Source organism: Amblyomma americanum, chromosome 3 (genome assembly GCF_052857255.1).
Source record: "Amblyomma americanum isolate KBUSLIRL-KWMA chromosome 3, ASM5285725v1, whole genome shotgun sequence".
NCBI classification, from domain to species: Eukaryota; Metazoa; Arthropoda; class Arachnida; order Ixodida; family Ixodidae; genus Amblyomma; species Amblyomma americanum.
The window spans coordinates 85,686,151-85,694,880 of record NC_135499.1 but is presented as its reverse complement, the minus strand read 5'-3'; positions in this window follow the sequence as shown (position 1 = coordinate 85,694,880).

Genomic DNA, 8,730 nt, shown 5'->3' with positions numbered 1-8,730 from the left:
CCAACTTATCCTGGTGCTCGGGCACGCAGACATGAACTATTCCGAGGCCACTGTTTCCCGGCCCACATAGATGACGCTCCCAACAACGACGATGCCCGCTCATCTCTTTCAACCAAGCCTCGACAATGCTGTCGCCTTCCTTATCCTTCCCTCTGCAAACGACAGACCGTTGTGTGGCGTCACCTACAGACTCAACAATGCTTTTCTACCTTTACCCAGGCATGGTCCATCGCAGCTTCCACACAGCAGTTACCGCCCTTCCCTGGTTTGGCATTTGGTCTGTCAAGGTAAGGCTATTCCCAATCCCTTACCGACCTCCTGGCAGGAGCGGCTGACCGACAGGTGGAGCCTGCCGAGGCGATGGCTGCGCCTTTGGATTCTCGAACTACAGGCGCTCAGGACGCCTGCTTCTGACAAATACGACAACAACAATTAACAATTTTATTCACTCAGGTACCTAAAACGGCACGCGACAATCACTGTGTGCGCTGCGTATTCTCAGCAGTTCACGCCCAGTCTATGTCTAGAAAGAACTTCTAACGCAATTCTAAGCTTACAAGGACCATAAGCAACGGCTGCGGCACTCGCACAAGTACATTTTCTCGAAAGCTATTCTCAAAAGCACATAGAGCAGCGAGTCCACAGGGAAACTAGCAGCTATCGTTTTCATGCTTCTCACGAGATGGCGCAAGTGTTGTGCTTGTGCCCTCGGTAACATGCCAATTTCATTCAGCTTTTTTTCAACGCATGGCTCCTTCCCACCTCCGCAGCCGCCGAAGGCGGGGAGCAAAACCCAGTGTACTCTCGTCACTGATAAAAGAGACGAAACTTCACGTTTTCATAGAATTATCATATGGGACAAGCAGAGCATGCCTGATTCAATGTCTAGGTAGGTTCTTCAGAACGGGGGTGAAGAGGTCTTTCTGAGACCATACTTATCTCACACAACTCATGAGTTAGGAACCACAGCATTTTTTAGTATTCTTAAAATCCGAATATGAATGAACTGCTGCAAGTTATTATATACGCTCGGGTTTTTATGTAAGCCAATATATACAACCCAAGGATGCACTCTAAGGGCCCTGATGCCTCAATTTCACGAACCTACCTTTGATAGAACAACATGTAAGGAAAGCTCATTTCTCAAAACGGTGTTCTTGGACCGTTGCTTTGCCCAGTGCAGCTCCAGCTACAAAACCGGCTTCATAAGAAAGAGAAACTAGGACGGTCTCATCGGTGTTGTTCACTTAAAAAGAAATAAAATGATACGAATGGCTGTGATGATGGCTGTGCGATCACTGTGTTTATATCGCGTACAGCTCCTGGTGCTCAGCTGTACCTTCCAGGGCATTGCCTGAGCCCAAACGAGAGAGCCAGTGCCTCAAAAAGCGTAGTAGCAAAGTAAGAGATTTCGGGACTGCTTTAACCCCCTAGCGTAATCGAATGAGCCAGGCGCGTTATTAGACCGACTGTCATGACGAGTCCTGCTTGTCGTGTGCTTTCCGGCACGGTGTCCGGCTTAAGGCGAATAGTGCTCTTCCAAAGCATTTTTTGTTTGCCGACAAATAGCATCACTGGTAATTAACGACCATTTTCGAAAGAAATCATCTGCGTTAGGTACAGTGTACCAGAAGGGACAGCGTAGCGTGCGGTAGAGACTTCCCATGGGATGCCTGGCCCTTCAAGTGGTAAACGAAGTGGCGGCGCTGCCGTTGCTCGCTCTTGAATACGTTCCTACGGTGTTGCTGACTTCTTCAAATAGAACTGGTAACTTGCGTTGCCTCCCATGCTTGGTGCATAAAGCAACCAAAAATTTCTTTTCCGCTGCGCAGCCAGTACTCCGATAGTGCTTTGGGCGAAAAAATGCTACCATTCAAACTGCGTGTTCATACACCCATTTCTGGAGACGATGCGATCGGATTATCTTGCAAGCGGGCCGCAAATGGCGACGCCGCTGTTGACACGCGGAGAACCCCGCTTGCTACACTGTCTATTCTAGTTATCTGTAGTTAGAGGGGCTTAATATCGTGCTGCGCTCTCGAAGTGGTTTATTTAGGCAGTTTTTGAGCGACATAAACCCTGAGTGTCGAATAGGCAGCTCCCCGGCGACCGGAGCACCCGGCGCGCTCAGCGGCCGTTGGGAGGCACGCTCGTCTTTTGTTTCGCGCCGAGTGGCTTCATTCGGAGCAACTGCTGCCGCATTCGCTTTTAACCAGAAACGGCGTCGCACGTCTCGTCGAGCCAACATTAAACGCGCGCTTAAGTTGCTCGCCCGCGCGCGACTGGGGGCACGTCGCGCCAGGGAGTTGCGTGCATCAAAAACAGGCTTCTGAGACATCGGGCGGTGTTCCCCCCAGTGGGTGATAATCTCCTTCGATCTGCGTTCTTCGGCGACAGCCTTAGCTGCATGGCAGCTTTGTTAACCAAAATGCCCTCAACAAAAGCAGATGAAACCAGCCACAGCAGAACAATGGGAGTCAAGTTATTGTCGAGTGAACGTAATTATCAAGCCAGTGCGGGCACCTAAAAAACCAAAAGGAATTTATTTTGTATCTACTGTGCCCCAAGACCCTCTCCTATTAGTGCTTTACGTAAACGGTGCGCGGATAAAAATTGCGTTTATGGAACAGTCATTGTTTGCCAGTGTTAAAAAAAATCGAGACCGTGTGGAGGGTAGCACTTGTGGGCAGGTCGTTCCAGTTCACTACAGTTTTGAAAAAAAAAACGGTAATAAGTGTAGGTCTTGGTGCGTATTTGATGTGGATGGGCTGTTATCTGCTGCATTAACAAGTAGGCCACTCAGAACACGACAGAAACTTATTTAATCTTACATGACAGCACGCCGGTGGATGCAGTAGGACATATCCGACTGACTGACTGACTGAGTGACTGACTGACTGACTGACTGACTGACTGACTGACTGACTGACGTATGTTGGTGAGCGGAAGAAGAAAAAGGAAAGTGCACGGGCCTGCCTACTGGCTCAAGCCGAGCCACGCTCGCTGCCGCGTGCTGAAAGTAGGAGAGTTAAAGGATAGGAAAGCAAAGATAGAAAGAAAAGGCGCGCGCTAATATGCCCCGGGCTGATCCCGGAGGCAGTGCAATACCGGGCCAACCCGCGCCATAGCCCCTCAAGCCAAGCACTCCGCCATATTTCAAAAATAAGTTTAATATCTTAGGTCCAAGGACCCACTGCAGATATTAAATCATGTATCAGGACATATTCGACCAACGATATATGAGACAGATACTGTGCCATTTCCTTTCCCGCCCAAAAACCAATTATTATTATTATTATTATTATTATTATTATTATTATTATTATTATTATTATTATTATTATTATTATTATTATTATTAGGACATATCAGATGGCTATGGAATATTTTTACGGACTTGAAGTTGACGAAGTGGACACTGGCCCGAGCCTTCTCGCCCACGCCAACGCCCATTTCGTCTTGTAGTCCGTGACACGACCCGGGCCATCGAGCTATCGCGCGAACTAGAAGAACGGCAGTGACGATGAAACGCAGTACGCGACGACGGGCATGGCAGAAGGGATAAACAGAGAACAGAATAAGATGAAGAGCTTGCCGCCACGACGGATGAGAAGATGAGCGGATGAGCCCTGGGCGGATGAAGCTTTCGGGTCACAGTTCTCCTGGAGCCGATGGCCAAGGTCCATGGACGCACAAAACGGCATGGACAAGAGGCTGTGTGCTCACGTGTTTCAAATCGGTGGGGTCGTAGGGTCTGGTCATGGCGACATCATGAGTCTGTCGTGTCTTTTAGTCGGGGCGGCGAACGGTGCTGGGGCAAACGGCGAGGCCGGTTCTGGTCCGGCGGGCGGGGGCAGAGCCTGGCGGTGCAGACAAGGAACACACGGTCAACGACCGCGGCACACGCAGGACGCCGAAACCGTAGGACCAGGATGGCGATGAATCCCCGCACCTCCGCCAAATGTTACATGACGGAAAGCCAACGAATACAGTACGACATTACAGATGGCTATGGCTTGATTTAATCGCGGACAGCCTCCTCATCCGACGGCACGAGCGCTCCTGCCCGCACCGCTTGCCCACTTCGTCGTCTTATGGTACCTGACAGTATCAAGGGTAAATGGCGACGTTCCTTGTCCATGGTGGTAATTATACTCGTGGTAAATGAGTAGTTGACCAGCGTATAGCTAAGGTATAGTGCTAAATTATGGGGATTCATTTTATCGGCCCCTCGTGCCGTCCTTCTGGACCATGCCCGTATAGCTACGTGCTGCCTTCCATCGAGCGACAGTAGGATTTCTTCCTTAATCACAGACGGCGCCGCTTCCGGCTTTCCTCTGATGCGCTGAACGCCAGCAATTCCGCCGGTACTTCTGTGGAAGAAGAATATTTTAAAAGTACTGGAAAAGCATTTTTCTATGTCGGGAACGAGCTCTGAAATCCGCGTCCAATGCTCTACCAACTCAGATACGAAGAAGGCTGTCCAATCTTCTGCTTTTGGGGGAAATTTATGCGTAGTGTAACCGAGCCTCGAGAATGTTCACTAGCGCCACCTTCGTTCATAGCGGCGGACATAGTAGGTCCTGTATTACCTCTAGTGCCACATGAAACGTAATCGAACGGCCAGGCCGGAAGCTGTGCGAGGACCGTATGGCACTAAGACTGCCGGAACCGAGGCCCTCGTCAAGCTAATGCGCAGACAAGGGAAGGGATAAGAGATGCTCGTTATGAAGTTTATGAAGGAGGCCAACAGTCACTGAAACCAAGGAGCCCAAGGTTTATTCTGAAGTATAGTATTCTCGCCCTAAAAAATAAAACTTCCCCCTCACAAGCGTGCTTTCTGTCGAGCCTGCTTGGAGCACGTGGCTATGAGCTATCCATTGTCAGGAGCACGCATCCAGGGTGAAAACCTCTTTGACCAAGGGGAGAACGACGGAGTCACATAATATACGCCATAAGGCTAATGCTATTCTCCTCTATGAAAAGTTGCTCATAGAGGTGTGGTTGTAAAAACAACCCAACATTCTCTCCCTCAGCATGGTCGAAGTGACAGATACAGAGTTTTTGTAACCACTCTTCCATTCCACTACAGCAAGCCAGCTTCCATAAATAAAATTTGGGAGCGCTCCCATAACGCTGTACGCAAGCCCTTCAAGGCTCAGGCACGCATGCATGACTTCCTCTTTGACTTCCGTGTCAACTTACGGGTTGTCGGTTTGTGCATTTTTGCGGGGGTAACAGCACTCAGTGCGGGAAACGCAGGCTTCTACATCGCGGCGGCTGCGTTTTTATGGAGGAAAAACGCTAAGGCGCCCGTGTGCTGTGCGACGTCAGTGCACGTTAAAGATCCCCAGGTGGTCGAAATTATTCCGGAGCCCTCCACTACGGCACCTCTTTCTTCCTTTCTTCTTTCACTCTCTCCTTTATTCCTTCGCTTACGGCGCGGTTCAGGTGTCCAACGATATATGAGACAGATACTGCGCCATTTCCTTTCCCCAAAAACCAATTATTATTATTGTTATTATTATTATTATTACATCTACTGCTGCACAGTAATATCAGGTGCCTACAAGTTGTGATCATAAACGCTTTCCCTAAGCAGAGGCTGTGTGCGGTCGTTGCGAACGTCTCTCTCAGCCACCTTCGTCGGCAATATAACAGGGGTGGACTGATGCTGGCGACATAGGTCGCTGTTTAAGTTATCATCTAGTTGGAGAGCCGAAATGCTTCACTGCGAAAAAGCTGCGCAGGATTACCCTGACGCTCGTAAACAAAGGTACCAGGCGCTTTTATACGTTTACTTCTGCCGCATCTGTGACGCATGAGGTCCATGCTAAAACATATTCGGTCAGTCCTTTATCCCTTCCCTTACGGCGCGGTTCAGGTGTCCAAAGATATATGAGACAGATACTGCGCCATTTCCTTTCCCCAAAAAACCAATTATTATTATTATCAGAAAAATATGAACATAAGCGGAGGAAAAATGCTAAGGCACCCGTGTGCTGTGCGATGTCAGTGCACGTTAAAGATCCCCAGGTGGTCGAAGTTAATCCGGAGCCCTCCACTACTGCACCTCTTTCTTCCTTTCTTCTTTCACTCCCTCCTTTATCCCTTCCCTTACGGCGTGGTTCAAGTGTCCACCGAAATGTGAGAAAGATACTGCGCCAATCACTTTCCCCAAAAACCCATTTTCATTTTCCGATGCAGGTTCCTGACGCGTAAAACCATAGGCTCGGGTAAGTGAACACAAGGAACTTAGTACAATTCTCAGTACACCCGCCATTATAAATGGTGAGTAGGAATAACCAGGGGGGGGGGGGGGGGTGCTGAAATCGAGCATCTGTTCAGCTGCGCAGTGTTTGAATGTCAGTAAGGTCATACCGCCAGGCCTCGCGGTAGCTACAAAATATTTTGTTTGCAGTCGAGATTGCAGACCCCCAGGTGATAGTAGCCCCGGGTGTTCGTAATTAATCCGGAGCATCGCGCAGCGGTCTTGTTCGCCGCGTAGTACTTCTATCAGTGATTAAACATGCAATTAAGTTATGTATTGAACACTTGATGAAGAGCAAAGCATGCAGACTGAACTGTTCGGGCAACCCAAGGGGATAACTTTCGTGGTAATTTTCGTGTCGCTGACTGTTGGTTCTCTACGTTCTTTAAATGAAAAAAAAATTATGGTCGATTTGCGTAGTAAGGTCAAATACGAACTAGGTGCGCTAGTGTTAAATTTTTCCATTGGATTCATATCCAATGTTAACGGTGGAAGTTGTTCGAATAGCGATAATGGTTAAATGTCCATTTGCGGAATTGGTCACGCTCTCCATTCATGTAGCCGTTGCAGTCTTCCTACCATTTCTGGCGCAGTGGTGTAGCGGTGAAGCGATGCTCAACTGCCCAGTCAGGTGGCCTTGCCATTGAAAGCCGCACTTGCACCAGCGCTCGTGCGCACGTAAGGCATCGAAGGAGGTAAAGGCAGTGGCTGCTGATCTGACAGTGTATGTCAGTGAAGACCGTGCGCCGAACGCGAAAATCGTAGATGCGGCGAGAGTGAAACTAATGCTCATAAGGACTGCAGTACATGCTCGCATCCAAATCATTTGTGGATCCTCACTCTTCGTGCTCCTGGTTCTTCAGAGTCTGGGCTATAGTTGCTCCATAGCGCATATATAACAACACCCAATGAGGAACACGACACAGGAAGCAGACACGACATGACTCAGCCCGATGTCGTGTCTCCTTCCTGTGTGGTGTTCCTCTTTGCGTGTTGTTATACTTGCACGTCTTGTGTAGTATGGGCGAATGGACCGTTGGACTTTCGCCGAGCCGGTGCTGCGCGGAACAATACAGCAGGACGCGCTCTCTCGCAGAGCGTACTGCTGACAACGACAGCAGCGCTGAAGCTATGACATAATAGCCCCACGAGTATATCCACTTAGAGGTCCACCTGTACCACATAAGCGCATACAAGTGGCACAGGACAGGCGGCTCCAACTCCCTGGCAGGTAACTCCAAATCCCCTAATGCGCAGTACCATCTTAGTAACATCCTGTTTGACGCCCACAAGAGAGGCAGTGTTGGGTTGCTTACAATTCATGAAGTCCCTGATAGCTATCGGTGCACAAATAGAGACAGAGATCATTTGCACTTAGAGATTACCATGCTTGCGGTATGAGAGCATGAATTCGATGTTTCGCGCAGATGATACGACAATGGTTTTTCTTTGTTGCCTTTTATAGAAATTATTTTTACCGGACACACGCACGTGTGCTGTATGGGTAGCATATACTGTGCACGCACTGTGCTAAAATGAGCTGCCGGTCCCGGTCAAATCCAGACGCTGCGAGTGTTGCTGGCTACTCAGCTTAGCGCTGCGCATCCCCGCTTTATTCGGCGCCGTCGAGTGTCTGTCTCCCCGTTGCTTCGTTACGGCCCACGCATTATGGGCCGCGGAGAAGACAGCGGCTCAGATGGGTTGCGCTCGCGCAACCGACCGGGGCGTTTTAAAAATTATTGCTGTTCCGGCGAAAGGCGTTGTAGCGGCAGCCGTTTCGTGGAAGAAGGACGCGTGTTCTCCAACAGCCGCTCATCGCTGCAGCTGCGTGCCACTCTCGAACGCCGACAGGGGCCGCCGCTGCAGAGCAGAACCGTCCCGAACGCACATGTATGCGATGCTCGTGCGGATAACAGCAGCGCGAGGAGCACGCCGTTTAGACGTTTTAGACTCGTGGATGGCTCCGCACGAAAGTTGTTGATCTGTACACGCTTTACTTTTTTTTTAATGAGAAATATTGCTGACTCATCAGCAACGCTCATCGGAAACCCCGCGTTGTTGACCGCAAAATGGTCCCGAAAAATCTCTGATGACGTCAACGTGGTGTCGCAGAAAAATAAAATTGTTTCACAGTGTGGCGGGGAATTGCACCCAGGAATTTCCGACTGCGAGGCGAGCACGCAACTCACACGTCAAGGAACCGCGTTTCTTCTTTGGGGGACAAAGGTGAACCCAGAATATGCGTCGCCTTACTAGAGGGGACAGTGAAAATTAAATAAAAAGGAAACAGAAAGCAAAAACAATGACTTCGCATTCAATGCAAGCAAGTAGTCTCAAGTTGTGCCCGTAATTTTGTCGTTTTTTATATGAAGATGTATGCTGCAGGAGATTAGGGGGAAGCAGCGGCTACCTTCTTCGATTCACTTCAAAGCAGAACCTTGGTTGCCAGCACTTCCGCC